This window comes from Pituophis catenifer, unplaced genomic scaffold (assembly GCF_029215685.1).
Source record: "Pituophis catenifer annectens isolate HBS135680 unplaced genomic scaffold, rPitCat1.0.hap2 SCAF_7, whole genome shotgun sequence".
Lineage (NCBI taxonomy): Eukaryota > Metazoa > Chordata > Lepidosauria > Squamata > Colubridae > Pituophis > Pituophis catenifer.
This window is the reverse complement of record NW_027256887.1, coordinates 85735694-85748002: the sequence shown is the minus strand read 5'-3', so window position 1 is coordinate 85748002 and position 12309 is coordinate 85735694.

The following is a 12309-nucleotide window of genomic DNA, read 5'->3' as shown; positions in this document are numbered from 1 at the left end:
ATTAAACAAGAGTTGGAAGGGACCTTGGAGGTCTACTAGTCCAACCCCCTGTTGAGGCGGGGAACCCTATACCGGTTCAGACAAAAGGTTGTCCAATCTCTTCTTGAAAACCTTCAATATTGGAGTACCCACAATTTCTGGAGGCAAGTGGTTCCATTGATTCATTGTTTTAACTGTCAGGAAATTCCTCCTTAGTTCTAAGTTGCTTCTCTCCTTGATTAGTTTCCATCCATTGCTTCTTTTTTCCTACCTTCAGCTGCTTTGGAGAATAACCTGACTCCCTCTTCTTTGTGGCAACCCCTGAGATATTGGAACACTGCTATCATGTCTCCCCTAATCCTTCTTTTCATTAAATTATTTATTTATTTATTTATTTATTTATTTATTTATTTATTTATTTATTTATTTATTTATTTATTTATTTTATTCAATTTGTATACCGCCCTTCTCCTAGTAGACTCAGGGCGGTGCACAGCCAGAACTAAAACACATACCAATACAAAATTTAAAAATTTAAAAAAGAATTACACGACTTTGGCCCAAAATTTAAAACATTCAAACTAAAACCCATTGACAATTTAAAAAACTAAAAAAAAAAAAAAAGGGGTGGCGGGTTTTTTCACGCCAGCCCTGCTTGATGGAAAAGAAAAGTTTTTAGGGCACTGGCGACAGGCCCGGAGATCTGATATCCTTCGGATTAGACATAATAACATAGGCTATTGCTTAATGCATTGTAAGCCGCCCTGAGTCTCCAGAGAAGGACGGCATATAAAATAAATAAATAAATAAATAAATAAATAAATAAATAAGTAAGTAAATAACCATTTCCTCCAACCGTTCTTCATATGTTTTAGCCTCCAGTCCCCTAATCATCTTTGCTGCTCTTCTCTGCACTCTTTCTAGAGTCTCCACATCTTTTTTTTTTTTTTTTTACATCGTAGAGTCCAAAATGAGGAATTCTGAGATCTTAGACGCGATTTCTTGAGTGGCTGATTCAATAGGATTGAGACACGCGAACACAACTTCAAATTTTGCACCTTGAAGCCAAAATCCAGGTCAAGGAGATAGTCAAGAGTGCCTTAGTTATATGGGGCAGAAATCCGTGCCCGCTTGTGAAACAGCTTAGGAACAAAAAGTCAACTCAATAGACATGTCCCTGTCTAAAAAATCCCCCACTTTCTTAGTGTTTTCCCTTGAAAACGTTTCGCTGCTCATCCAAGGAGCTTCTTCAGTTCTTCAAAAGAGACCTGAACTCTGAGAACCAAATTGAAGAATGAAGATATTTTTTGGGATGAGAAGCAAAACGTCCTCAAAAGAAAAACCAAGAAAGTCCAATTGCCTTTTGGAAAAAGCAGCTCTGGGACCACTGTGACTTGGAATGATTGAGAATCTCCATAAACCTTGAGAATTGGAAGTGAATTCTCTCAAATTATTATTACCTTGTTATCCCCAAGGTGCTTCCCTCCCCACCCACCCAAAAAAGCAACTGGACTTTTTGTTTTGTTTTTTTCCCTTGAAGACGTTTCGCTTCTCATCCGAGAAGCTTCTTCCGTTCTCATTCAACTGAACGGAAGAAGCTTCTCGGATGGGAAGTGAAACCTCTTCAAGAAAAAAAAAAAAGGCCAGTTAATTGTCTTTTGGGGAAAAAAAAAAACACCTTTGGGACAATTCAGTAGGAACTGGATCAGGCCTCCCAGGTGATGGGGCCGGGAAATGAATAAGCCATAGAGGCCACCCAGTGTGAGTTTACTCACAAGTAAACCAAACTGGTGCTCTTGGCCCGATGTCCCCACCTTGCAATAACAACAGGGCTGATCCATCTGAACTCCAGTGAGTAGCAATCCAAGGAACCCATTCTCATTTTATCTTCATGCTACCCCCCTCCCCCCCGAAGAAAAGGGGCGCTGAGTTTCAAAGCCTGTCCTGTTGCCTTGCTCGGATTCCTGAGTCTCACTCTTGTCACCACACCGTGACTGCTGCATTCGCAGGACACCTTTAACCTGGTTAGTGAAATAACCCATTTCCGGGGCTTAAACCTTAAAAACTAGCTGCATGAATTTGCAGCACATCATGCTAAACTACAGAACAGGTAAGGCAGTGGCAGGGGCTTGGCAAGGATGCTGAAGGGATGTAACAGTAAGAGAGTTGGAAGGGACCTTCGAGGTCATCTAGCCCAACCCCCTGTTCAGGCAGGAGACCAATACTAGGGATTCGAACCGGCTGAACTGCCGATCTTTCTGATCGACAAGCTCAGCGTCTTAGCCACTGAGCCTTCAGCTGGGTTGGCCAGAGGACAAGAAACCGAAGTGGGGGGTGGGAAAGCTACCCCATTCTGTCAGGAAGGACATTTTGGGGGGATCTCTAGATCCCAGTGGAGCTGGATCCTGAAGTGTCATGGATGAGCAGGACTCACTGGTAGTCTGGGATTAGTCTGGTGGGTCTTTTCCGGGATGGGACCTTGGTCAAACCCAGGCAAAGGTAAGGAAGACCCTACTACAGCCAGAGAGAAGCTTGGACCAAATGGGGAGGGGGGGCTTGATATGATGGGTTATTGGAAGCAGGTTGCAAGTGAGGTTCCAGGCTGGCTGAGGAATTCTGGGAGTTGAAGTCCACAAGTCTTAAAAGCGGCCAAAGCTGGAGGCCCTTGTGGTAAGGTAAAACTGAGGAAGCTTTCTTCCGAATTGCGGAAGAGGGGAGAAGGCGGATTGTTACCCGAGCACCTCCTTTCCCCCACTCCCTCCTTAGGTGGCCCCTAAAACACTAGTTTATCAAAACAGTGTTCAGAATGTTGTGGGAATCCAGCTTTTGTCCTGCAACAAATGGTGGGAACTTAAAGGAACCACAAATCTGGTTTGTTTGAGCGTTGCTAGCTTGGGAAACCAATTACAGCTTGTTAAACTTAGGTTTAGGGTTCTACTGCTGTGTGAACGTAAGCTCAAGCAGCCCCATTTTAACCTAGTTGTCCTTCCAGCCTCCTATAATTCAAAAACGACCAAACTTTTGTGAGATTTTACAGAGCCATTTTCCTGTTATCTGAATTTAGCCGGATCTTAGTTTTTCCCCCCTGTTTTTCTGCTTTTTGTGTCGATGGTCCCCCTGTAACCAGAACGATTTGGGTCAGTGTGCCAACAGCTGGGGAGTGGGTAGTTTTGATTGTCGTACACGGAAAAGAACATTTTGTCTGAGGATGTGAAGTCCTGCATATTTTTTTTAAATATTGGAATTTTAAAGAAGGCTTGAAAGAACAAAGTTTTGGAAATGGACCTGCATTTGGGTGGAGTCTGGAAATTGTCCTGTATCTCTCTCCCCTCTTCCTCCCCACCCCGTCAACGAAACACTTTGGAAGTGTAACTTTATTAACCCCAGGGGTATATTTCGGTTGCCAAGCTTAACTGGCGATTAAATAACAGGAAGGAGAGGCATCAAATTCACAGGTTTTCCTGCCATGGTTAAGGTGCTTAAAAATTGGTCGCTCAATGCTGGCAGCCCCAGCTAGAACGTGGAAACAAGGTTGACCGGATCAGTTCAAACCTAGCCAAGTGTGTCATGTTTCGAGCTGAGTTGGGGTTAATCTCGGTTAGATGCTGGGTGTGAATCAGAGGTGGGTTTCAGCAGGTTCTGACCAGTTCTGAAGAACCAGTAGCGGAAATTTTGAATAGTTCGGAGAACCGGTTGTAAAAATTCTGACTGGCTTTGCTCCCATCTATTCTCTGCTTCCCAAGTCCCAGCTGATCGGGAGGAAATGGGGATTTTGCAGTAACCTTGATTGGGGAGGGAATGGAGATTTTACAGTATCTTTCCCCTGAAGTGGGGAGGGAATGGAGATTTTACAGTACCTTTCCCCTGAAGTGGGGAGGGAATGGAGATTTTACAGTATCTTTCCCCTGAAGTGGGGAGGGAATGGAGATTTTACAGCATCCTTCCCCTGCCATACCCACCAAGCCACGCCCACCAAGCTACACTCACAGAACTGGTAGTAAAAAAATTTGAAACCTACCACTGGTGTGAATCCAGAAAATAGCAATCGCAATAGCACTTAGACTTATATGCCGCTTTGCAGTGCTTTACAGCCCCTCTCTAAGCGGTTTACAGAGTCAGTCTATTGCCCCCAACAATCTGGGTCCTCATTTTACCCACCTTGGAAGGATGGAAGGCTGAGTTCAAACAGAGTTAATTCAGGAACCAAAGGACTTTTATTTCATTTTTTGACAGTGCAATCCTTGTCTAAGATGGCTGAATTGCTGGTATCCGGGTTGAAGCTTGAATGTTTGATCCGTCTGTAAAAATCATCCTTGCACACTCCCTCTGAATGTCCCAAAGTTGCTTTTTTTTTTTTCCCCCAAGAGGCAACTGGTTTTTTTCTTTGAAGACGTTTCGCTTCTCCTCCAAGAAGCTTCTTCAGCTCTGAAGAAGAACTGAACTGAGAACTGAAGAAGCTGCTTGGAGGAGAAGCGAAACCTCTTCAAAGAAAAACCAGAAAGTCCAACTGCCTCTTGGAAAAAAAAACAACCTCATCTTTGGGACAATCATGACCTGAATGACTGAGAATCTCTATAGACATCCCTCTGAATATATTTCTGTCCAACCACTGTAGATCACAAAGCAGCTTTGGATCCATTCAGATGTTCCTTGCCAGTTTCCCCCCTGAAGCTGAGCAGATAGCATCCCCTTACATACAAGTGAGTTGTAGTTCACCTTAAAGTAACCCCTTCCTCTATCCACTTCAGTGGGACCCTTTGACCTGAGGGTCTAGAGGAAATATTTGGGGAAGGGGGCATGAGTCACTTGCCCCCTCATTCTTTGCCGAGTGGTGTACCTTTCAACATTCTTCGCCCGCCAGAAGAAAGGGTCCCTAATGCAGGGAATTCTTCCTGATCCTGGCAGAAAATGAAAATTATGCGAAGCAGTCTCGGGGTTTTAAAAGCATGGCCCCTTTAAGACCTGTGAACTTCAACTCCCAGAATTCCCCAGCCATCTATCCTGGCTGGAGAATTCTGGGAGTTGAAGTTCACAGGTCTTAAAGGGGCCATGCTTGGACACAGTTGTTCTAGAGCAGAGGTCTTCAAACTTGGCAGCTTTAAGACTTGTGGACTTCAACTCCCAGAATTCTCCAGCCATCTATCCTATGCTGGCTGGAGAATTCTGGGAGTTGAAGTCCACAAGTCTTAAAGCTGCCAAGTTTGGGGACCTCTGCTCTAGAGGAAGCCCCACTGGTGTGTTTACACATCACAGGAAGCTCAGGTTTCTAGGTCGCCACTGCCTGATGTCCAATCACATCGCCTTGAAGTCTAACAGGCTGAACTAGTTTCCTGAACATGTTGAGTTACAAATTGTGCAACAACTCCATTTGGGTTCCATCCAATATATGTTGGGCAAACCCAACTACCACCTTCGGTATGGCTTACTCCCAGGAAGCCCTTGTTATTTTGCGGGTACAATACATTCCCCCCCCCCAGCTTGTGGTCTGTGTTCACACAGCATAGGGCCTCCTTAACCAGAGTTTGTTGAATCATTGGCTTATTGCACTTGGCATTCCATGATCCTGCGTTATCTCCCCCTTTGCACGCCCATGCTTAACCTGGCATGCCTGATCCTAGAGCCTGTAGTACAGTGGACTAAAGCACTGTTAATAACATCTGCTGCTTGTAATTACTGCAAGTTCAAGTCTCACCAGGCTCAAGGTTGACTCAGCCTTCCATCCTTTCTAAGGTAGGTGAAATGAGGACCCAGATTGTGGGGGCAATAAGCTGACTTTGTATAAATATACAATAGTATGAAGGCTATTGCTTAACGCATTGTAAGCCGCCCTGAGTCTCCGGAGAAGGGCGGCATATAAATTAAAGGAAAAAAAAAAATTGCGCCCCCACCCACCCCCAGAGATCTTTAATTTACAAACCACAATGGCTGGTTTCTTTCACGATAATCCATGGTTTCTTAACTGAGCCAAACAATGTCAACTATTAAACCATCTTGGGTTTGAGTAGAATTAGAGATTCGTGGGCATAAGCTAGCTAACTATACTTTAACAGATAGATTGTATGTGCCGTTGGACACGGACTTCACAACTAACAACAACATTGTGCGTGCTGTAGGGTCAACTTCTATCGTCGCCTTTTTGGAAACCCTCCAATAGAGGAAGTTTTAAAAAAAATTGGCTAACATTTAATCAATGGTTCTATTGCATGCTATAGAGAAAATAGGCCTTGAATCCTGCAGTTTGTAGTAAAGTTAAACTCTTCCTTTTTGAGGAGGGGGGACTCCTGTTCAGTGAGATTTGAGAGTTGATGCCTGTAGGATTGTGCTTTGAAGAAAGCGAAATGGAACTGCCTAAAGTTAAACCAATTCCCTACGGTTACTCCAGAGTAAAGCAAAAGAGACACTCAAAACAGACATATCCATTTAAGTTCAATTGTGTGAAATGCCCTTTGAGGTGAAAACATCCCTGGGGTGAAGGGACCCGGAGGGAAAGTCGAAAAACTTAAAAGTTGTAACTATTATGGTCAATGCAGGTCTGTCCTCATAACCTTGTTTATTGTGCGAAGATTTGCAGATCCGCTCAGGGGATCATAACAACAAGCCATTTGAGTCCAGAAATGCTTTCTGAGGAAACAAGCTATGATGGGAAAAGCTATACGTTTTTTTTTCCCCCTACCCTCCCGGTTGCAGCCACGGGTAGGAGTTTGAAAGTTGTAAAGAAGGCGTTGTCGGAGGTGAAGGCGTTCGTAAGCAGTTCTTTTTCAAGTTTTGGAAAATTAAACTGGGAAGTTGATAGAGCTTATCTTGAAAGGCAGGTTAACAGTGGGTCCCTGTAGCTTTTTGTGAACCAAATCATTAAGATTCAGCCATAATATGCTAGAGAGAAACCATACTCGGCCTCATGGTTTGGTTCTGCTAATTTTGTTGTTAGTTGCAAAGTCGGGTCCGACCCATCGTGACCTCATGGACAACGTTCCTCCAGGCCTCCCTGTCCTCTACCATCCTCTGGAGTCCATTTAAGCTCACGCCGACTGCTTCGGTGACTCCATCCAGCCACCTCGTTCTCTGTCGTCCCCTTCTTCTTTTGTCCTCCATCTTTCCCAGCATTAGGCTCTTCTCCAGGGAGTCCTTCCTTCTCATTAGGTGGCCAAAGGATTTGAGTTTGATCTTCAGGATCTGGCCTTCTCAAGAGCAATCAGGGTTGATCTCCTCTAGGACTGACCGGTTGGATCACCTCGCAGTCCAAAGGACTCAGCTCACTCGAACAAAAAGGCTTCAGGGAGCCCACCGTAGCATTAAACACCCCCCCCCCCAAAAAAACCAAAGGAAAACCTGTTCGCACAGCGTGCCTAACCAGTCCCGGCCAACCGCCTTTTTTTGCACAACTTCAGTTGGGTTTAGTTTAAATCTTGATTAGTCTTTTGTGGCTTGGGGTGTTGTGTGAACCCAGCCCATCTAATTAATTTATGATTCAGTTGATTGCTGTCTTAATTTGGGAAATGGCTTACTTTTAATAAAGGAGTCAAGCCTGTTGCGTAACACAGCTATTGTGAGTAGTGAATTTTAATAACTCTTTTTTTTTTTGGACTCCGAGCGTCAGAAATGGGCCATCCAGTTTGGGAGAAGAAATAGAATTGGGTTTAATTCACGTTTTTGGGAATTAAATTTCGAGGAAGGTTGCAACACCTAGGCTGCAAAAATCTTGATATTCACTAGAGGAGCGCCAAGCGAGGCGCAAATTCTAACCCTTTGGTGCCATCTAGTGGTCCCTCAGATGTTTGCAGACCAGATCTGGTAGTCTTACTTTTTCCTCTTGGTCCATGAAGTTTAAGAAAACCTTCGATGGATTAATCCAGGCGGGAAGAAGATAAAAACTTTGAGGGGGAAAGGTGTCTAGAGACGAAGACCTGGGAGGCTGAGGAGATGGTTGAGGCTAGCCTAGGGCCGTGATGGCGAACCTATGGCACGCGTGCCACAGGTGGCACATGGAACCATATCGGTGGGCACACAAGCTCAGCTCCGGCCCGCTGATTTTCAGGCCTTCTGGGTCCACCAATCGGCAAACAGGCCATTTCCAGCCTCCGGAGGGCCTCCAGGGGAGTGGGGAAGGTCGTTTTTGCCCTCCCCAGGCTCCTAGAAAGACTCTGGAGCCTGGGGAGAGTGAAAAACGGGTCTACCGGACCCACTGTGCCATCACGTGCCAAAAACAGAAGGAGCATGGGGGGGGGGTCGCGTGCACATGTCTGTGGGGGACAGGGAGCATAAAATTACGGGTGTCGGCACGCGCACGCATGACCCCCCCATGTTCCCCCCGCATTTGGCACGCAATGGCAAAAAGGTTAGCCATCACTGGCCTAGGGGAAGACAAATGATCTGAGAGCCATTCCCAAATATTAGAAAGTTACTTATTATGTATTAAATATATTTGATATAATATATTAATATATAATAATATATTATGATATTAAATATTAGAAATATTACGGTGAAAGTATGGATCCATTTATTTTCTGCTCCACCAGGAAATGATGATGGATTATTGGGCTAAACCATAGTTTAGTTCATCCTGAAGACACATGGATTTAAAAGTAGACTAGACTTCTGGGCCACTTTCTGTTAGATTTCCAAGAGGTTAGATAAATTCTGTTAGATTTCCAAAATGTCCAGATTACAGTTTTTTTTTTTTTTTTAAAAAAAGTCAAATCTGCAGTCTACATGCCTATTTTGAATTAATTTTCATCCAGGCCCCTTGAATTTGTCTCATGTCTCTTTCTGAATTCATGCAAGTATGTTGATTTTGGGGGAAACCACAGTCTGTTCCTTTCTTCCCAAGAATTCAGAATAGAAGCTGAAATACATGACCCCCCCCAGTGGAGTTTCACCCCCATTGGACCCACTGAGGTTTTCACTACGCCGATTGTTTTTTTTTTTTTTTTAAATTTGATTTATATGCCGCCCTTCTCCGGAGACTCAGGGCGGCTTACAGTGCGTTAAGCAATAGCCTTCATCCTTTTGTATATTTATACAAAGTCAGCTTATTGCCCCCACAAACTGGGTCCTCAATTTACCCACCTTAGAAAGGATGGAAGGCTGAGTCAACCTTGAGCCTGGTGAGATTTGAACTTGCAGTAATTGCAGGCAGCTGGATGTTAAATGCTGCTTTAGGAGGCATTAGCCTCCTACGCCACTCAGGCTCCTTAGATTGTGTATCTCACTATGTGTCTACAGAGATATCAGATTCATGGGCAGGATTCACGTAAGACCCTAAACCTGGATTATCAAACCCGAACACTTGCATTTATGTGGAAACCCCATCATGAATTTATTTCAGGAGCGTCCAACTTTGGCAACTAACTTGTGGACTTCAACTTCCAGAATTCTGGGAGTTGAAGTCCACAAGTCTTCAAGTTACCAAGGTTAAATAACCCTGGTTAAATAACCCCTGGTTACAGGGGATGACCTGGTACACAAAACACTCTGTATCACAAAAATACGCCACCCCACTTCGATGTGGCCTACCTTGTGATGATGCTCAGCCAGTTGTGTTCTTTTGGAAGGATGTACAAATGAAAGAGAGAAATCAAAACTCTATTCCTCATTTTATGACCAGGTAGATCAGGTGGAATCCTTCTACCAGCGATTTCCCAGGAATGCTCTTTGCAAGGGATCAAGGATGTGTTAGATTTTTTTCAGCAGTTTTCCCCCCCCCCCACTCCTTCAGAGAGAGACAGAGAGACAGAGAGAGAGAGGGGGAGAGAGAGAGAGGGAATAAGGGAGAGGGAAGGATATATGCAGTGGTGGGATTCACTTCGGGAGAACCGGTTGTTAACTTTCTGAGCAGTTTGGTTGTTGGAAGAAATCATTGGTGCAGAGAACCGGTTGTTAAATTACTTGAATCCCACCACTGGAGATATGTATGTATGTATGTATGTATGTATGTATGTATGTATGTATGTAGATGGAGAGAGATGGAGAAAGAGAGGAGAGAGAGAAAGAGAGAGAGATATATGAAGATGGAGAGAGATGAAGAGAGAGAGAGATGGACAGAGAGATATGAAGATGGAGAAAGAGAGGAGAGAGAGAGACAGAGAAAATTAGAAAGTTTGTAACACAGATAGATAGGCAGTTCCATGATCCCTTTGACCTTGCATGGATGGGGCACATTTGTGAAATGTGCAAGTTTGTTGGTCTAGTTTCAAAAATGGGAGGGGGAAGAGGAAAAGAAACCTAAATGGATGACCCCCCCCTCTTCCTGCAAAGATCCAGTTCAGCTGAATTTCCTTGCTATCTTACCTGTGGCAGAAGTGAGAGATTTTGTTCCTTGTTTCTAAACTTTCTCTGCCAGTGAGAGAAAGTTAAATTAAAAGATAATTTCATTCCCCTGCAGAACTAAGATAAATACGTCCTTGGGCTTAGACAGAGTCCGAAAAGGAAGGGGAATGAGATTAGCCGACTCCCCGGGCTGTGTTCACACAGCCTCCTAAATTTCACTACGGCCCCCGTATTAAATATGGCACTTTTTTCCCCCCAAGAGGCAAGTGGAAATTCTTGGGTTTTATTTGTTTGGGAACGTTTTATCGCTTCTCATCCAAGATGCTTCTTCAGTTCCAGTACTATTACTTCTTCTCACAGTTCTACTTCTTGAATGAGAAGCAAGAAAAGTTTTCAAACAAACAAACAAAATTAAGAAAGTCTTAACTGGACAAAGCACCTTTGGGACAGCTGTGCCCTGGATGATTGAGGCTCTTCATAGACATTAAATATGGCTTATTCAATAAACCAGTAACTGCTTTGAGATTTACGCTTACACTGAGCCACAAAGAAGAAAAGCCATTTAAGTTAGAGCAGTGTTTCTCAACCTTGGCCACTGGACGATGGGTGGACTTCAACTCCCAGAATTCCCCAGCCAGCTCTGCTGGTAAGATTTTACTCCTTGTTTACTCCAAGGTGGTAAAAATTAGAAGGCGGTTCATGCTTTTGGTATTTGAGAAAAGCACAATACGCATGATTAAAGATTTAAAAAAGGGAGAAGGGAACGAAAAAGAACGTCTTTTTCGTTTTCCCAGACAGATTGCCCACGTACTTCATAAATGGAATTTTCCAAGGAAAAAGCTTGTCAGAGAAAAAACGAGACATGTTCCTTAATTAGATGTTGTGATTTATGCATTTTAAAAAACTTCCAGATTATAGCATTTGAAGCAAGTTCGCCTGGAGCGTTGAGCGTAGGAAAAAGCCTAAAGTTTTCCAGTGATAAACTTTTAAATATTCTTAAACTTATTTTTATTAATTTTTTTAAGGAAGGGATGTGTGTGAAATGATACTTGTGAAATATTCTGAAAGAAACATATAGTGGTGGAAATGTGAAAAGCCGCCTTCATTTAAATTGTGCTCTTTTCGGGTTTTGAATACAGACTCAATCCATTGGGCTCAAATAATTCCATCTTTATTTTATAAGGGCACCTGTTCAATTAATCCAGTTGTCAAGTACAGATCAGTTAGAACCAAAGTTTCTGCAGCCTTTTTGCAGCAACGGTTGATTTAAATCCGGGAGCAATTATTTCATAAGATGTACCTTTGTGGAAGTAAGAAAACGGCAAGGAAAAAACTGGATTTAAAAAAAAAAAAAACTGGGTACCGACTGAAAGAGAAAATGTCCACGGAAGCATTTGGGAGGGGCAAGGTGGGAAATAAAATCTAATTAAGAGGAAGCGCCTTATTTGCTACGATGACTTGCACCCTCGTGGCCTTTAAACTCCTGAAGCTTTAGGACAATTAAGGACAATTGGGTTGCCCTTTCCGCATCCCAGGAACCCAGTTGATTCGGCTAGATTCATCTTCCACCAGGTCGAAGATCTTTTGACAGCAAAGTAACCCCCGTGGAAATAAAATGCAGGCAGGCCAGAAATGATTTTAAGCCGAAACTTTTGAGCTTTGAAACTTCTTTCTCAAGCTAAAAGGAAAGTGTCACGGGCTACACGTGAATTACTTCTAACCAGAGACCCGCAGTGCGAGTCGTTCAGAAAAAAATATTCATTCCTCCTTTCTTTACCCGATACGCGCGCGCAGCAATCGCGATCCAGACCAGAAGCGCCCGATCCAAACCCAGTTGCGCGGGGTCCGGGAGAGGAGCGCCGATCGAGCAGCTTCCCACCCTCCCCGCAGTCCCTTATTTAAAACTATCCCCGGCTCGATCCCCCCCTTCAGAAAAGCACGTGCCTTTGGGTTTGACCCATAAACCTAGAGTAGATTTACTCATCCTCCCGCCCTCCAAATTCGAGATCCTTCTCCCCCCCACATTCCTAGGAAAGTAAAGCCTGTGCGAATTAAATTTAA